We start from the raw sequence: 20,622 nt of genomic DNA on the forward strand, positions 1-20,622 counted from the left end.
TGCTCTTTCTATCATAGTTTTGGCATTTTAGCTATATGGTGGATATCTTGAGTGTTTTAGGTCCGACAATCATTTTTCTGGCATGGATTCTCTTGTTTCTAGCTGTACTTTTTTTTTGCAGCTCATTTTCAATTTTGATCATTGTAGCTATCATTTTGAAGAATTTTTATGTATCACACCGAGATAAAGTGCCACTTTTGCATTCTGAAGATCATGGACATTTTTTTGAGTCAGTTGTACTTGCACTATTTTAATAAAGCACCATGGGGGGGATATTTGTTTGATGTTTTAGGCATTCTCCCTTTGTCAAGTGAGTGTCCCTTCCATGACATTAGCCCCATGCAGAGTCCATTTGACCGTGTCTTTATCGGTGTCTGTACCTCTTTTCCTCTCTCGTTGTTCTTGGTTCATTTGCAGGAGATTTTGGCCCACCTTCTTAGTTGCCTGTTATCACACCCCATTTGCATTAAGGGGCGGTTATGTTGTTGTTCTAATGCATCCATGGTTCGATGGTTCGATAGTGTGAACTATGTATTCAGTGGTTGATCCTATATACAAGGCAATTGCAGTGGCTTGCTACCTATGCATTTCGGTGAGATGGATCATCTACCATATAGAAATTCTCGATTCATGCCTTCTTCTTCCATGGAGGTTCTTCTGATCAGTAGTTTGATAGATTTGTGGCTTCTTCATGCTTCAGTGATGCTTCTTCATGATCACTCTTTATTCCTGTTTTAGGGGACATTTCTCTAGTTGGAGACTTCTTTTGCTCTTCACTAGGTTACCTCTTTTTGGGGGAGGGTTTTTACCACGTGGTTTTCTATCTTTCCCCATTTACAGAGGTTGCATTTTTATTGCATTATACTTGGGTACCTAACATGGCCTTTTTGCCGAGACCCATTCTGCATTCATCTTAGTTTTGTGAGCTTAAGGCATTTCCCTAAGTTGCACTTAAGGGGGGGTGTTAGAGTAAATAATTAATTATTAATTATTCATTCTATTTACTTAAGCTTACTTAGGTAAATGCAGTTATTTAATATTTTGTATTTAATGCATATAGTGGTTAGTTGATAACAACACGGGAGTTTGTTCCCTTCTAGCATGTTCCAACTTTTGTGGATATGTGCTGAGTTGTCAGCCTTATCTTCTACCACCTTCCAACTTGTTCTACAAGCTTCCATGAGCTCTTTATAAGTGGGCTCTCTCATTGTATTATCATAATACATCACATTATGCATATTGAAAATACATTTCTTCTTGTGTTTGCACATATTGTCTCTCATGTCCGTTTAGGGTTTTTCCCTTGCTCCATGCTCTTCCTCTCCTTGGCTTCTCTTTGACAAGTTATCGCATGCAGGTGATCTTGGGTGTCTTCGAAGTTGGCTTTCCTCAACTCCAACAATTCCTACAATTGGGATTACAATACATGGTATAGTTGTCACTATTGTGAAGAATATGGAGACATTCTAGAGAATTGCATCAAAACACATTTCAAAGGAAATTACAAGAAATGGCTACATGGATAAATAGTATGTTTTGGTTATCTCAAAGTTGGACACATCAGTAGAATATGCAAAACTAGAACACCAACATCAACACCAAGTAATAGAAGTGACAAACCTGAAGGAAAGAAAACATGGATAGAGATAGTAAGAGTTGGAAGTAGTAGAGAAGATGAAAATGTGATCTTCTAATCTAATGGATCAAGTGATCACACCACATCTCATTAAAGAAAGAAGGTATGTAGGAACTGTATACTCAATGTTATATTTTACATCAATTCCTAAGCATAGAAGTGGTAAAAGTTCATATATGCATAAGTAAAGATGTATTAAGAACCAAAAAAATTATAAAATACCAAGCATCAGGGGTATAGTCTATATTGATTGACCTTTCCAGTATGGACCAAGAAATCAAGATAACATTCTAACCAAATGAATTAGTTATGGACGAGTGAGTAACCTTGACTGAGCTGAAATGGAGACTGAGCTAACTTTCATACACTGACCAAGTATGAAGACATTTATTGCATACCTAAATTGAAATTTTTAAGGTATTTATAAAATTGGAACATTCATTTTCATTTACCAAGCGATCAAAGAAATTACGAGAAGATTTCAAGGCGATTAAAGAAATTTTAGCAACTAGAGAAAAATAATCACAACAATTTATCAAGGAATTTGTGAAACAATGTAAGTATTACTCTCAATGTCAAGTTAAACAATCAATGGAGATATTTTCAAGAGGTTTTTTGTTTCAAATCTTAGTTCAAAATGGGATCTAGAAGTGAAATGTTGAAGGACAATAGTGCACATATCATAAGAAATGGTCAAAGTCCTCCAACAATCTTCATAAATTCAATGAGCATCAAAAATATTGTTCATGATATTGGATATTTATCATCAATTCTACCCAAAGTCTTGACTATCAAAGATATAAGATCATGTTATCTATGTAAAATAGGAGAAATCAAAGATTTTGAGATTAGAGCAGCTTATGACAAGCTATGTGTTTATAGAATCATGAAGGATAAATACAAGATCATTGTTGAGAAAGGTCTTACCCATGCCCTAGGATTTCCAAAGGTTTTTAAATTTGAATGGATAAATATTGTGCTAATCCCTATTCATGATATGAAGATATGGTTATAATAAGGGTCAATCAAGATTAACAAGGCTATCATTCACATGGTAACTCGATACCCTACCTTGGATCGACCAAAGAGTATAAGAAACTGAATAAAGAATGAAATTGAAAACCTCACCAAAGAAAAGTGGAATATTTATGGTATGTCAATTAATGGAATTGAGGACCCATTAATTAAATTTGTTGTTCGTCTGATTACATACAAATTTTATCAATCTAGCAGGTTGAATAGTGTATCTTGTGTAGTAGTGGATTTGGGCTACAAAATTGTGAAGAAGGATCACTCCTATGATCTTGTTGAGGTGCAACTTCACCAAATTACAAAGAACTTATAGGCAGTGAGGAAAGCGAAGAATACCTCTTGTAAGTTTGGATCCTTATTAGTTTGCATATTTTTCTATGTACAAAACTCTTTTCCTACTTTTGGAATAGTTGTGTGGGATAGGAATAGAACAACTATGGAGTAGATCAATGACATAATCAATAGAATGGTAGAAAAATTTGAAGCAATAATGGATAACTATTGTTGGGACTCAAAAGTGCCTTCCCGATTTGAGTACCATTCCAAGCTTTTTAGCCCCTTAAAGCACATTTAATGTATGTGTACCTAGTTGTTTGTTTGAGGCCTAAGAGGTGTTTAATGCTTCTAACACCTTGCATTCAGCATATTCATGCATCTAGTAAAGATAAATTGTCATTGTGAGTCATTACATTAAATCTTGTTTTGAGCATTGTTCAAATCTGCACTTTTGCCTAAGTGTCAAACAGTAATAGGTAGCCTTGTTTGAATTGAATATCTTGCACCCAATTATGTTTTATGACTCGCCATTTTCAAATGTTTAATATGCATATCAAAGAACCTATGTTTTATATGTCAAGTCATTTTGACATGTTTTGACTAGGTTTTGAATCCCTCAAAGTTGGTTGTTTACTGTTGTCGTGTTGATGTAAATAGTTTAGAATTTTGGGAAGCCACTTTGACCAGTTATAACTTTGACCTGGTTGAGTGAAATGAGAAAATTCCTTTTTTATTGCATTCTAGAGGTTAGAAACCTACTATTTTTTAGATTTGAGCTTATCACAAATCTATTTGATCATTTTTCAAATGTGATTCCAAATGCAATTTATAAAGTTTTACTAGTGTCAAGAAATGTAGATTAATTAGTACCCCTTTTCGGGATGTCATAATTTTGAATTTGTGATAGGTGAGATTGAATGGATTGTACCATTGTGTTCTACTCTAAAAATTATTTAAGTGTGTCAATTTTCAAGTCTTGAGAAATCCTTTTGCACACTTTCCTAGGTCCATTCCGATTGTAAAAAATATTTTTTGCCATTGTTTCCAATTCTGCAAATCCAAGTAGCCCACTTTGACTGCTCACCAAATATGCCTAGTTATTCTTCATGAGACCATATTATAGTTTTATACTCTCCTTGTGACAATGAACCAATACCCCATATTTCATGCCCCCAAGTGTCAATTTGACTTGTTTCCAAAGCCAAAACCGAATGTGATTTGTGGTTTTCTAACATTTTTGCTTGCAAGAAATTTTGAGAAGGCAACTTTTAACGTTAATATCTTTTGACCCTGAAGTCGTCATGAGATAAAATATGATAGGGTGCAAGAATGTATAAAAAAGAATCAGTGTGTCTAATTTCAGAGCCCGGTAAAGTGTTTTTGTCACTTTTTAAATCTAGTCAAAGGACCCCTTGGCATGAAATTGGCAAATTTACAAAACATTAAAAATTGAGTTTAAAAAAATGATGGTTCAGTGGTCAAATTTGATCCTAATCAATGCCACATATTTAGTATGAAAATTTGGGATATCAGGCATTTCAGATCAAAAAAAATTTAGTCGGACCCACTTTGGTGCCCGACTGATTCCATTAAGTTGGTAAAGTTCTGTGGGAACTAAATTGTCCTGGCTATAATATTGAAGTTGAAATAGAAAGTGAAGTGTTATTGCTTTCTCATATTAAGACGTGCAAAATGTTGGTGGTCCAATTGACTAAAAGAGATACTTTGCATGAGCATGTATTCAAAGAAGAAAAGTGGAATGCATCATATGTCTGGTGACATGAGATCTGATCATGAGGAATTTCCATCTTCATTTTCTCTTTTTAAGTTGTGCAGAAGAAAACAGTGATATTTGGGATTTTCAACAGAGGATCTCATAAATGAGAATGAATATAAGGTCTCATTCATATTCCCATGAAGCAACCTAACACATTTTAAGAGAATTGATTTCTCCTCTAATGTTTACGAGATTTGATATGTGGATAATGAAGCTATCCATTTTTAAGAAAGTAGTTTTTTAGCCATGTTTTTAAAATATCCCCAATCAAGAGTGAAGATGAGTAGATGTAGAGATGCTTGAATGATGCATGCTAAGATTAATGTGAGGTGAACCCGTTGACTAGATTACTTATGTTTGATTGCAAAGATGAGCACAGTATATTTCTTATGAGGAGGATATCGTAGGGTCTGATCTCATGGAATCTTCATTTTCTTTCTTTCATTTTTAAAGCAGTCCTTGATGGTGTTGATTTTCATTATGGATATATGATAGTTGCAAAAGACAAGTGAGATCTTCTTTGTTATGAGCATATCACTTGATATGTGGTTGAGCCTATTGTTTGGGATGCTATTTGTGGAGGGATGTTGATGACTCATTAAGAGATGTGAGAGCAGTCGCAAGTCAAGGACAAAGATAAGGATGTAGGCCTAGGAAATAACTAAAATAGATTCTTCATCATGACATTGATATGCATTCCCAATGCATTTTCATATTTATGGGAAGACTTTTCAGCTAGTGGAATGAAAAATGATGCCATCAATGGAGGAGAATGGCCCATTTCCAAAGCATAGGATAGAGGAAAGCTCCTGTGCAGGGAGATTGTAGATAGCAATTTGAAGGAATGTGATGAGATAAATGAAGTTGACTGCCCAAAATGCTAGGGCACTTTCTTTTAAGGGGGCTTGAATGTGAAAAGGGAGAGCATACATAGGAGGTGATGTTTTAGGAAGGAGAACATTTTGTGATAAAAATGATGTAGATTTGGGTGGCCAAGAACATAATTAAGATAACAATATTCCCATATCAATCCCAAGGGGGACAGGTGAAGAATAGTTGAAGCATGCAGGGACCAGCATCAGAGCTCTCTATGCAACTACCAAATCCACTCTTTTCTTCGCCAATTACTCATCAAAATGGTTGTGGGTGTGGATCTTTCTAGCATCATGATGGGCAATGAAAATGGCCATGGAGTGAAGTTGTGTGTCAATTATCAGAACATAGAATCCATGGACCCATTGAACTAGGGTAAAACCACCAAGTCTGTAGAAGGAAGCCACTTTGAGGAACTGCCTTAGAGCATGTTGAAATGCTAAACCACATTAAAAAGAAAAGATATGACTATGGTGACAGAGATGAAAGATAGAGCACCATAGGCTTAAGAGGAAAACCATGCAATGGAGGACAAAGTAGGAGTATATTCAAAAGTCACTTAGTCCCACATTCACTAGGCAAGGTAATTTTTTAATGTTTAAATACCAACACACTCATATCATGTAATGTCTTTAAGACACCAAGGTTTTTGTAAGCCTCAAATAGGTCATGTGGTGGGCTCACTAGCAAGAGAAACATGAGTTAATTTTGAACATGCACATAGAACAAGATGATGACATCAACATTGATGATGTGGTGTACCATGGCACTAGATGAACAAATCACAAATCAACACCTAGCATAAAAACTAAGAAGGTGTTGACATGGTGGATCTGAGATTGAGACTCCAAATTTCACCACGTGGCAAGATCTAATGGTTGATGCTTCCCTGCATTTTGAAGTTTCTTTCCTGTTAGGAAAAGTAGGGAAGCACCTAGCCAACATGTGGCAAAGCACCTAGGTTAGCGATGATGTGGGATGGGTAGGCTTTTGGCGAATTGCAAGGTGCCACGTAGTGGTAAGGTGGCAGGTGCCCAGTAGGAGATGACCTAGCACTGATTGAGTGAAAGGTGGTCCAATAAGATGTTGCCACATGGTAGTGTGTCAAGTAACCAGTGGACTAGTTAGATGGTACCACATGGTGTTGGTGGTAGGTGATGTGGCATACCCTGACCAATGGTGTGTATCCACATGGCACAGATGGTCAAACTTTAGTTGACTCCAATAGATAATAGAGGGAAAATTCAAAAGTGTTAAAAGTAAATTTTAAAAAAAATTCTTCAAATTCAGGTGCAAGTGGTTGACTTTTAAATCAAAAGGGTGTTATGCTAAATTTTTCACTTTAGAAAAGTTTTAAATTTTTGCAAAAAAGAAGTGTAGACCTGTGAGGCTAGTCCAGGGGCATGATTTTCAAATGGAGATTCTGGGCATTTCTGATAAGAAAATATATGACTATTATATATTTTTGGAGCTAAGAGAGAGCAAATTTTCCATTTTTGAGGTTTTTTTCTGCACAAAAAGCCACCTGCTTGAGCTATTCAAGGTTTTGTCTCAGGTATCCATTTTTCTATCTCATTCATGTATAGAAGTTCAGATGTTATTTTTAGCAAGCTGGTGAATAGGGTGAACGTCAGAGACAGTATGAATGTAGTTGGGAATGGATTTTCTCACTTACAAATCAATTAAATGAAGATATTATTAGCATTTCAAATGCATATTTGATGGTTCTTTTTAGAATAGGGTTTCTCATTAGTTAGAGGAGATATTTTTAGTTTGTTATAGAATAATGAAGAGAATCATATCATATTTCAATTATAGAAAGATGAGAGATGCTTTGCAACAACAAGGAATGAAGATTGAAGTGGATACATGTCACTTCCAAATTAGATCCAAGATTTCATTCCTTTCATATATCTTTTGCTTTATGATTCATTTTAGGGGTTCCAATTTTCGAGAAAATTTCTCATTACTATGATACCATGTTGGTTCTAGTTTTTGATATATTCTAGTTCTGACTGTGAGACTAGTTGGTTCCAATTTTGGACATTTTCACTACTATGATCCCATTCTCTTTAGCATATTTTTATTTTGTATGAACAGTAGTAGTTAAACTAATATAGATAGTTTTGATCTATTTAATGGTTTTATGAGTTGTTGGCATGCATCTTGAATGTATAGTTTAAAAGAAATCAATATAATGAGCAAGAATCTTCTTAGTTTCATTCTAATTCTCATCTCCTATCTCTATAATCTATAATATTTTGAGGTTAAGGAACAAAGAACTTAGACCCATTTTCATCCCCTTAAGGTTGTATGTTTAGTATGCTTTGTTGTTGGAACAAAGAGCCAAGTAAATGCTTGATATATTTGACATGGTTGCTAGTTATTTGAGAAGGACATTTCGTGAGAATGAGGTTTTTATGAACATTGCTTTCTGATTCACAAAGTGATAGGATAGATCTGATATCTTGACATATGGAATATGTCACTGGTATCATAGATGTATGTGTGTGATTCATGGAATTGCCCAATAGATAAGGCACTAATTAGCTACAAGATAAAGTTGTTCTGATTGTTACATATTTGGGGATTTTCTGAAATCAAACTTATAACCATCCATTTCCCTTTCCATTTAAGAGTTGAAAGGATGCCCTCACTTAGCTTATTAATTTCTTAGGTCATGTTATTAGCTAATTCATGTCTATGATCTTTGCATAAGTATAGAAGATATAAGGGTTCTAATATGCTTTGTTTTAGATTCAATTGTATGTTTTTTGGAGCACCAGTACCATATAAATAAATATGAGGCACACCCACCTAGGTTTTGTAGAGCCTAAAGTAGAAGAAGGCTCTAGCCTTATAGTTGGTCTAATGTCTAAAAGGATATGTTGAGGATTGGAAGTAGTTGTCTCTAGATGTATTTTGTTCTCATCGAGATAATTTGAAACCATAATGTTTCAAAACACCAAAAACTACTTTGAAGAATTCAAGATAAAGATGAGGAATAGAATGAGAATTCCCAAGTTATGAAAAAATACTATTATGAAGTATGTTTTATTGTAAATATAGATTTTGTATGTGCACAAGCAGTTTCTTTGAGGGTGGCATGGCTAAGGCCAATGCCCTATGAAGTAAATGCAGATGAGGTCACTAAAGCAATTGTTGCACTTTTGCAAAAGACATAGATGTGAGTGCTAGGAAATTTGGCACATATGAAACTATAATTATCGAGTTGACTACTAAATCTAGCACACCCAAAGAAGGGAACCAAAGAAAGAGAAAGATTATCAAGCCTAGAAATAAGGAACAAGGAAAAGGGTCTGGATAGCCTATAGAGGCTAAGAAAGGCAAAGGGAAAGAACTTATTGTTGTGAAGTCAAAAGCCACCAAACAAAAAAAGGTTGTTGTGATTGAGCCAAAGGTAAATGTTGACCAGAAAAAGGATATACAAAAAATGGTGGCACATCAAAGGCCAAAAGGAAAGGTGATCATCACTAGGAAAAGGATAACTCATCCCCCTTTCATGCAATTAATAGCAAGTCCATCTATGAAGAGAAAACCAACTGAAAAACAAAATTAACCAACACAACAAAAGTCAAAGAGAAAATTGATTATAGCACAAGAGGAGGAGGAAGATGATAAAAAGACCAAGTCTAATGAATCCATCAAACTTCAAATAGTGAAGAGGCTCCCTCTAATGACTGTGGATCGAGTATGTACAAAATTGATAGAATTTGAAGGCATTATGGGATTGAAAGATATCCAATATGATGCTTTGAATAATGTTGATCAAGATAAGCTTGAAGATGCCATGATTAACATGATGATCAATTTTAGATGCACATCCCTTGAATTTGGAACTATATTTCCAATGGAATTGTATAATTGAGTGAATGCAAAGTGGAAATGAGCATTTTCCACTAACAAGAAAATAAGAGAAAGAACACTGGCACAACCTATGCAAGATTTGGGAAAGACTCATATGTCTATAGCCCTTAAAATATTTTTTCAAGAAGTTTATGTTGAGAGATAGAGCATAGAAGATTTTGAAAAGTAAAGCTCATGAAGTTGAGAAAGCTAGTATTTGGGTGTGGAAAGAGGATTTTGGATTTCTTATTCCATCTATGGAAGTGAGGAAAAGATGAGATGCAATAAAATTTGAAGATGAATACAAATAAGAAATGGCCAAGCTGACCAAGGAGATTCAACAACTAGTCTTGATGACACTAACACCCCTCCACCTAATCTAAATATACTTATAGAAGAGGAAATTCAAGGCTTAATTAAAGATTCAAGTAAACTATGTACTAACCCAATTTTTTTATAGATAGTAGAATGCCCAAAGCTTGAAAATATGAAGACTGATGATATTAATGTGACATTAGTTATAGAGGATACAAGTGTTGAGCAACTTGGTAAGGCTTTAATTGTATATACAACATTAACTTGCATGCCTATTTTGAAAAAGGAGGTCAATTTTGAAGAAGACTCATGTACTAAATTAGTAGAAAAAGAAGTAGAATAGAAAGAGAAAGAGGCTTCTCAAGCTCTTATTTAATTGTCAGGTGCCAAGGCTCTAGAACAAATAACTATAACACCTATGGTAATTTCAAATCAAGATCAAGTGAAAAGGGGAAACAAATACAATTATCACTACCAAGTGATACGCCTTCAGAGTCTCAAGATGTGATTCATTTAGAGGAAGATGATGAGTTAGTGAGTTTTAATGAGGTAATTACATTACCAATATATTATTTGAATAATCTTACACTAGATCAAATGCAAGAGCTATAAACCTTGTAGAGTCATAAGGAAAGGAAAGAACAACTAAGAAGAGAGAAAAAGAGAAGGCGGGTACTACATACAATCAAAGATATTTTGTAGATGAATTTAAAATCAAAGATTTGAATAATCAACATATAATTTTGGACCAGCTAGTATATTTAGTTGATAAGATTCAAATAGAAGATATAGAGACTAATGACAAATTACTACAATGTTCTGAAAGAATAATGAAACATAAAGTGTTAGAGAAAGTCTCACAAGAACTTGTACATAGAAAATTTGAGCTTTCTACATCAGTCACATAGTTGGAAACAATTTTGCAAACCATTAATTCATTATATTTGAAATTGTGTGATATTGATTTCTTTGCAGTAGGTACTACATGCTCCTTAGAGCTATTACATGTAGACATAAGAGAAATTGTAATTATATTGGCCAAGAATGCAAGTTCAAGCTCATCTTCATATACTAACTTAACATTCAGTCAAAAGAGGTTAGCCAAGATCATGGCTAAAGATATAGAAATCAAGCATAAGTTGATGTTGATTCAACTACAACTATTGCCTAATATAGAGATTATTCATAAAGTTGTCTCTATTGCCAAAGACATTTTGAAGAAAGATACACAATTTTCACATATAGCAGGATTCAATGATCTAGTTGCCAAGCTAGAAATTCAATTTCAAATTTTGGATCAAGTTAAGGAGCGATGGAATAAAGGCTATGCCAATATTGTGGCAAGTCATCAACAATTCTTTGATAAGTATCAATTAGCCTAAGTAGCCCCAAGTTCCATCAGTGACAAAAGTATGGGAGATATGAAATAAAAAGGGGATATGAAAGAAGAAAAAGGGAATATAAGGAATAAGACAAGGAAAATTTATATACAAATCAAAGATCAGATATCAGATTTTACAAATTTTATAGGATCAAACTATGGTCTCAATGGTAGTACTCATTTTTGAAAGAAATGATTCTTTTATTCATGACAAAGTGTTTTTGCCACTAATGTCAAAGGGGGATATTGTTTATCTCTAAGCCTATGTTGTTGATTAGTGTCCAAACACTTAGTGATTTACTAGGCAAGATTACAAGGTCATCATTGTGACTGAGTTATCTAGTAAAGGTAAAACATATAAAGCTTATACTAAGTAGGATAGTCATTGTTGAGTATTCAATAACGACCGAGAAGATGTATGTGCTAGGAAATATAGTTGAGACTGAGCACATTGAAAAGTTATTGATTGTCGAGAAAGTAGGTATATGGAAGCCAGGTTATAGCAAAAGGATTCTATAAAACTGAGCATTAGAGAAATCAAGTGCCAAGTAGTTCATTTTTGACATATAATTTTGTAATGGCACAGAGACATAAGAAAACTATTTTTGTCGACTTTTATAATATTTGTAGAACTAGCTATTATAAATATTATATCCCATTTACAAATATTATAAAAGTCGACAAAAATAGTTTTCTTATGTCTCTATGCCATTACAAAATTATATGTCAAAAATGAACTACTTGGCACTTGATTTCTCTAATGCTCAATTTTATAATATAATATTTGTCGACTTTTATAATATTCAACCAATAAGAAAATGGGATACAAACAACAAAAGATGATGAATTGTAAATCGTAGACCAAGATCTAGAACCTTCATAGAACATCTATTTAAGGAGGATTCTAACCCTAGAATTGTGTGTAGAGAGGAGTATCTTTATGTGTGTTTGAAAAAGAAGTGAAGACAAAGTTTCAAAGATAGATCAGATAGAAAGAAATCAGAGCAGTGAAGGACTAAATAGAGTTATCATATTAGGAGATATTATTAATTAAGACAATTTAAATCTCTTTAATAGACCTATGTAAACCTCCTAACAAAGTCCTTACTTCATTGTGAGTGTAAAATCCTTTAACAAGGTGAGACCTAATAGTCTCTTAAGATTTTAATAGAGAATACCCCTCACAGGGTAGGTCATATCCTATGGTCATACATTATAGCCCTAACAAGTTAACTTTATTGTTGCAATAACCAAAGATTTGTGGGTTTCATCCCCACCCTGGTTTTACCTTCATTTGAAGTGTTTCTAGGTAACTAAATCATTGTTTTATGTGTTAAAATTTATGGATGAGATGTATTTCATTTTTGTTTTGACATTATAGTTTTAATTATAGATCTATTATATGAGATGAATTAGGTGTGAATTTATGAAATTTATTTTAAGTCAAATTTTTAAAATCTTTATTCACACACCCCCACCCCGCCCCCACCTTCTCAATGTCTTGTTTCCCATATACTCATTCCAACAAGTGGGTGCTCTATTGAACTCAGAGCCCTAAATTTTTTCTTAGTGTCATCAACTTTTTTATTGTTAAATTATTAAAAAATAGGTAGAGATTATTCAATGTGATTTTTTATTAATACTTACAATTTGTGTGACAACTCTAATATAACCACCAGAGCTAAGTTTGTGTTTCCCATTCTTTTCTAGTCTTGCCTTAGTTGCCTTTGATGTGTTCAGCAATCTATGTAGAGTTCAAAATATGTTAGATTAATAAATATAAAGAGTATTTTGTATATAATCACATTGTTAATAGATGTATCATATACATTCCTCTTCTTGGTGGTGTAATTCCTTTTTTATTCATAGTTTTCTCATTTACATAAAAAATAGGTCCTTCCACTCCCTCTCTAGAATCATGGGGGGATGCCCATACTTGTTTTTTCACTAATAATTTTTTTATTTTATTAAATGACACAAATGCAAAGTACATTAAACAACCTCAAAAATTTCATTGAGGGTCACCTTTTTGGAAACATTACAAAGTTTCAATAACCTAACACAAAGATATGTCATTACATCATTTTATTACTTTCATGAATTGAGACAAAAGTACTAGTTCTTTAACAATTATACATTGAAACATTCCATAGGAAAAGTAGAGCTCATCATAGATACTTGGCCTATCAAACTTTTTATCACATAAGCACCCTTACAATCCTCTCAACCAAGTTCTTTCTTTCGTATTTTAGGCAACTAGTAGTAACAAAAAATTAGCAATCTACTTACATCTAAATCTTCATCTTTGGTGTATCCTAACATAATGCCATCAACTTGAACCACACCTCAAAAACCTAGGTTTTTCTCCTTTAATAAGCCTATTGACTTAGTTTTGTAACACCCCCTACCCCACTTTTCCAAAATACTAGAGCACCAAAAATTCTCCACTCAGGAGGACAACAATGTAACTGTAATCATGTTATCCAAACCAAAAACCCCAAAAACACAACCTCCATTTTGATTTATCCACATCAACAACACATAAGAGAATGTAAAAGAGAACTAAAATACAAAAATCTTATGAAAATATCAACATGGAGACAACTCTTACATCATAGCTCATCTTTTAGGTTTGGAGGCACTAACCCACAAATTCCCTCATCTATGAAAGTATCCATGGTGCAAGGGCAAATAGGTGGGCTTGTGAAAGACTTAGGGCTCTTGGGGTATTTTTTATTGTGGTAGTTCTAGCCACACCACTAGGTGAATAATAGGACTAATATATTCCTAGGGTGAGGTAGGTTAAGGTGAAAAATCCTCTTAAGGTCTAAGTTGCTCATAGTTGCTCAATGAGGTCAAATTGAGCATCTTTTTGTTTAGTTGGGTGAAGTGGTCACATGAGTTCTTTTATGATGTTCTTACATTATTTTCATCCATTTGATTCTCTTGGCAAGGTTTGGCAACCTTTGGAGCAAGTTTGAGGGTCAAACACTCGAAAATGCAAAAATTGCTCAAACGCATTTAAGCAATTTTTTAGTTGGAGCTTGGTAACTATCTAGAGTAGTTGGGATTAGTGTTGGAATTTTTTTATAATTCCATCCTAGACCTTTTGGCACGGTTGGAATTTTTAACCATTTTTTGTGTGTATAGAATATTAGCAATAAACCAATTTCTGTGTCTATTTTCTAAGATTTTTTGCACTTTCATGGATTGGTCTTGGGTTTGTAGTGTCTATATGTGTTAGAGTGTTTGAATTTAAGATTTTATATAACTTGTTTTTGTAATATTTTAAAGATTTATTTGGTTCAATAAATTATTATGCCTGCTTTCCTAAATCAGGCAACTGATTAAAATGGGTTCATAAATCTCTCTCCCACTGTACGATCTATATGACCTCTTGGGTTTTGAGAGATGATCCTTTTAAATATTTTATAGTAAAGGAGGGCCCTTTTTAAATACAATTAAGTAATTGTATGGTGGTGCCCTAGGCGAGCTAGAGGTGCATGGTTAGGGGTCACAATCAAGTGCAGAGGTGTTAGAGTGATTGAATGCTTATGATACTTCAAGCAAGACTTGGTAAGTGTTAGGAGGATGTGTAATGAATCCCCAATATCAATTGGAGACATTTATTGAAGGCCAATGGTGGAAAAAAAATTATTTCTTTTAGACAACCTATTAAACCCTTAACACCCTTGGTTTTAGGCTAAATTTGTGGTCATATTATACGGACAGGTTGAGAACCCTAGACCACCAAACTATTTGAGTTCTCTAAAAATGGTGTTTAGATCAGTGGTTTAATTGATCCCTTGGTAATGACTTTTGCAAGCTATTTGGGATTTTCTTCATTTGGAGGGCTAATTGCTTGTAGCCCTATTATAAGCATTCTTATAAAATCTTGCATGATTTTTGAACTTGATTAGGTTTTCAAGTTTTTTTGTGGTTGTGAACCTTTAAGGTAATCAAAGTTCCCTCTTAGATTACCATTCATCCATTCGGGGTGTCCTATGAGTATTTTGGTTTGGTTGTAATGTTGGAGAGTTGTTGTTCTTACAATGATGTGCACTAGTTGAAAAGTCTAGGATCTCCTTGTTAAGATCCTAAGGAGAATAGAGTAACTAGTAACCCTATTAGGTCAAGAGAAATACCTAAGGTATCCCTAGAGGTAGCTAGGGTGGGAGTAAGACTATTTTTCACATCAATCAACCTTTAATTTTGACCATGATTCATTCTCCCTTTCTATTTTTTGATCTTGTGTTTGGTGTTGTAAACTAAGCACCATTGTAACTTCATCTTCTAGGTGCCCATGCACCCATAATTTCATGGGTTTAATATCTTCATCTAAAATATGTTCCTTAACCAACAATTTAAGGGGGTACCAACCCATCCAAGCCTGTTTGAATCTTACATGCCTTTGTCCCTCACTAAACTGTCAAACAAAGGAAACAAACTATGTCGCTTCAATTTTATTAATCTTTGAATCATGGTATCCCAACCATGGACCCAACTTTGGGATGGAGAAACATAGGACTTCTTCCAAGCCAAGTCTAGTATTTGTAGCATGAAATTTTTCATAACATACTTAATTCTAGTTTTCTATTCACCCAATCGAAGGGCCCATGCCATTATCATTGAGAAGATGTTAGTGTTGGTGTGGTACCTATTTTTGATCTTGATGAACATTTCCCCAAGCAAAAACTCCACTGCCTTTGTGAGAAAATCATGCTTAAATTCAAATATCCCATCAATGCATTATTTCTATTCCTTCCCATAAAAAAGGTTTCAATGGTTCACATAAGAAAATGTTAATAATGGCTCCATTCTATACTACAAAACTAAACCTACCACTTTCTTGAGAAGAGAGCTTCTTGAAGAGTTTTAACTATTTTTTAAATTAGAGACTATATTTATCAATGGAATGATATTCATTCCTCTCCTCATTAAATGTGGTACACAACACAATCGGTAAAATTTTCCCCCTATTAAAGACCACCATTACACATATTTCAAAGACATGACCTTCTTTTCTTAAGTTTGTGTGGGATTGGGACATAAGAGTTTCAACTCTAATTTCCAAAAATCTATATAATTACTATTGGGATGTCACCCCTTCTTTAGTTAGTTCTAGGGTTTTATTTCTCCATCCACACATAGGGCTAAATATTTAAATTTCTCCACCATCACTTCATTTAAATTTAGTGTTATGGCTTGAATGAACATGTAGCTTACTTCCTTGTTTCCCATCCTTTTGATGCGTGAAACTTTAAAGTCCTCCAAAGTTGTAAGTTCATGTCTAATGTAAGAGATCATTTTTGAGGTTCCAAACTTCCAATGATCCCTTTATTATTGTATTTATGATTATTATGTGATCCCCTTCCACATGGAGTTTGTTCACAACTAGCTTCTTCGATGCTCTGATTGCTAGCAAGGAGATTTTTGCCTCAGTAATATTATTAGTTCCATTCTATAATTTCTTACTTTCTAAAGAAATTAGGTCACCATTAGCATATATGACTATAGAACTTGTGCTTGATGGACCTAGATTACCTTTCAAGGTGCCATTAAAGTTGTATTTCACTATCCATTGTTCATTTTTCCAAGACAATAGGTTCCCTAGAAGTAGAAGTGAGATCAACCTCAGCAGGCCCATTCGTAGGTAGATGCTCATACTTTATGTTCTTCTCTAAATTTTTCCTATATTGGTCCCTCACATGTTTTATATATGTTCCATCTTTCTTAAGGACCTAGATTTTGTTTAATTTGTTTATTTTTTATTAAAACAACTAACTAGTTTATTATTGGAATTCTTTAGAATAATCAAGAGAAGCGGTGAATCAATTATCCAAGGTCTAGATGTATAGATAAAACTTTTCAAAGCTTAGTGAATGCATAAAATATTTATCATCATGAAGGCATCCATAAGATTATGCAATCACTTAAAACTTTTAGGTTACTATCAAATCAATTTGCAGAAATGTAAACATGAAACAAAATAGATTCAACAATACACTTGACATAATGATTTACATGGAAACCCAATTTAGGAAAAACCACCAATAACATGCTACTTGTTTTCACTCTTTTGAAGTGATGCTCTATGAAAGGCCAACCCTGTTAAAGGTTACAATACAAACTATTAAATATGACCCATTAAAGGATTTCAATCACCCTGTTAGGAGTGAACCTTGTTAGATGACTTTAGACCATTATCTTGGAATGTCACCTAGTTAAAGGATTTTACAAATGACTATTAGGTCAACCTTAATCCAAAGGATTTACCCTAGACTGATAAAATTATTAGAGAGTAACAGTAAGGTTATATCTAATAACAACTTACAACTCCATTTGTAGATTATAGATCATTGTTTTAATCCTCCATTTTTCTTGGCTTTCACACATTTCAGTTTTGATAACTTGTTAACCCTTCAAGCATTCATACCCTTAAGACTTCTTGCTTAACATGTCAATGTAGACTCTTCACTTAGGTCACTCAATGAAGCTATATACCTTGACTCCTTGTCTTCCTTAGGTTCTCACACATGACAACCCTTGCTTTTGATCAGCCATCCCTATAAATAGAGAATTAAGATCTTTTGTTGTTCATTCTACATTGTCCAATTAAGGGTTAGGATAGATTAGGTAACATGCAATGAATCTACCCCTAATTCCATATCACTTCTAGAAACTTCTCCTTCAACCCTCTATGATTTTTCCTCAAAATGGTTTAACATGAATTCTGTGCCACCAATTCATCAATCGTATCTTCCATCTAGTTCACATAATCCAAGAAAATAAAATTGTCATCTCATATCCATCAAATTCATGATCTTTCTAATAATGTTTTCACTGGGCATTAACTTTTTTCTGATGCTCGGCACATATTGTGTTGCTCGACATTCACTAAAAAATTGCTCAGCACAAACTACAGTTTACTGGTGCTTAGCATCAACTAAACTTTACTTGGCATCCATTATTTTGCTTGGCATCCACTACAATGAAATTTTACTCAACTCCAACTGATTTTTTGCTTGGCTTGAACTAGCTTTGCTTGGCACCTATTGTCTATTCAATCAAGCTTGGTAGACACACTTAGTTTAACTTGTTCTTCTGAACTTACTTAGTGTAGCCAACCTTTGCAACCTTAAGAAGATTATCAATGTGCTATGATATCACTCTCTTAGTTGATTCTTGTACTAGTTTATATATTATAATTCAAACTATCTTGTAGGTACTTTTGTTACATCTTTTTTATCAAATCCTCTTCATCAATCAAACAAGTGATAGTACTTAAATCATATAAGTAGTTGTCTTACCAGCAAAAAGTAGGTTTAACATCAGTGGCAAAACAATTATTGAAACACATTTATCATACTTGTATCAATTTATTTTCAATAATCTCCCTCTTTAGCATTGATGGAAAACCAAATTGATCAACCAAATGGACTAGGTTAAAATAGCAAGACCAACAAAATACCAAAAAAGAAAATAATTCCTTGTATTGAAATTTCTACCTCTATCAACAATTTTCATCTTCTAAATAGGTTACAGACTTTTGTTCTATTATGATCAATAGACAATCAAAAAATCAATTCATCCTCATGGCTCCCTCTAAATTACATCTTATATCTCCCTTCTACAATTATTTCCATATTTCTAGGTAGATGTTATTAGCAGATACACTCTCTTTCTGTCAGGATCTATAAGTAGATACACTTTCTTTTAGTCAACATTTCTCCCTCATATTGTGTTCCTAATCAATAAGTATCTCCCTCTTTGAAAAAAATTTCGAAGACTTGTCATCTTAACATGTAGATATGAACTTCTTCAGTTTCTTCTATGTCACCTTGCTTGTGACTAATTTGTAGGTTTAGTTTTTTATTACTTTAGGTAGCTCCTAAAGTAAGATCCACTACATCAATTTGTAACATATGGCAATCAGCTTATTTGATGCATCACACTCCTTTTGTTACTAAAATAGCCTTTAATAGGGGTATCACCCCTAGTTTACGTCTTAGATACTCATGAGCTTCCTTAGGAAGTCCTTTTGTGAAGATATCAACAATTTTCTCTTTTGTGTTAACATATTTCATCTTCACCTCTTTGTCTTCAATTAATTCTCTCAAGTAATGATACTTGATTGCAATATACTTAGTCTTTGTGTGCATCACTGGATTCTTTGATATATTTTTATCACTTGTATTGTCACAATAAAGTATCACTGGTTATGTGATCTCTTCCTTCATGCCTTTGAGTAGTTGTTTGATCCATACAATGTTTATACAATTTATGGTGGTAGCAACATATTCAGCTTTAGTAGTAGATTGTGAAGTGCAATTTTGTTTCTTACTAGTCCATGTAACCAACCTCTTGCCTAAGAAAAATGCTCCTCCACTAGTGCTTTTTCTTTCATCAATGTTTCCAACCCAGTCAACATCAGTATAGGGTCTTAATTCAAATTTTTCATTTTTCTTATAGTATAGACCATATTCCTTTGTTCCTTTTAGATATCTCATTATTCTCTTTACAACCATCAAATGATTCTCCCTAGGATTAGTAGAGAATCTTGCAACTATTCCTATTATATTATGAAATGTCAAGTCTTCTATGTACTACATATTATAATTTACCAATCATAGACCTAAACAATATTTGATTCACCTCAGTTGAATCATCATTCTTTGATAATTTAAGTCATGTCACCATAGGTGTACTTACTAGTTTGGAATCCTCTAATCCAAAATATTTTAGTATCTCCTTGACATAATTTGATTGAGTGATGTATATACCATATTTCATTTGATATACTTGCAAACCCACAAAAAATTTGATCTCCCTAAATATAGACATTTTAAATTCTTGCATCATTTCATTTGAAAAAGTCTTACATAAAGCATATTGACCTCCAAATATGATATCATTAACAAGAAATTCAGATAAAAAAATACACTTTCCTTTCTCTATCTTCATGTGCATATTTCTATTATCATCAATCCTTTCAAATCCAATCTTCACAAGATACCCATGAAGTCTCTCATACCATGCTCTTGGTGCTTGTTTCAAAACATATAGAGCTTTGTGCAATCTACATAACATATTCCTATTGTTGACATCAACAAATCCTTCTAGATGCTCTATGTAAACTTCTTCCTCTAATATGCCATTCAAAAATGCAAATTTAACATCCATTTGATAAATTTTGAAACCTTGTATGCAGAATAAACAAGCAAAGTTCTTACTCCTTTCAATCTAGCAACAGGAGCAAAAGTTTCTCCATAGTCAATTCCTTCTTCATGTGCATAACCTTTGTAGACTAATCTTGTTTTTTTCCTTGTGACTTCACCATTTTCATCTAGCTTGTTTCTGAATACCCACTTGGTGCCAATCACATTTTTGTCTTCTAGTCTAGGAACTAGAGTCCATGTTTTGTTTTTCTCAATTTGTTCAATCTCTTCTTCCATGGGTTTACTC

This window comes from Cupressus sempervirens, chromosome 3, assembly GCF_028749045.1.
Source record: "Cupressus sempervirens isolate cs-2001-9-10 chromosome 3, ASM2874904v1, whole genome shotgun sequence".
NCBI lineage: Eukaryota > Viridiplantae > Streptophyta > Pinopsida > Cupressales > Cupressaceae > Cupressus > Cupressus sempervirens.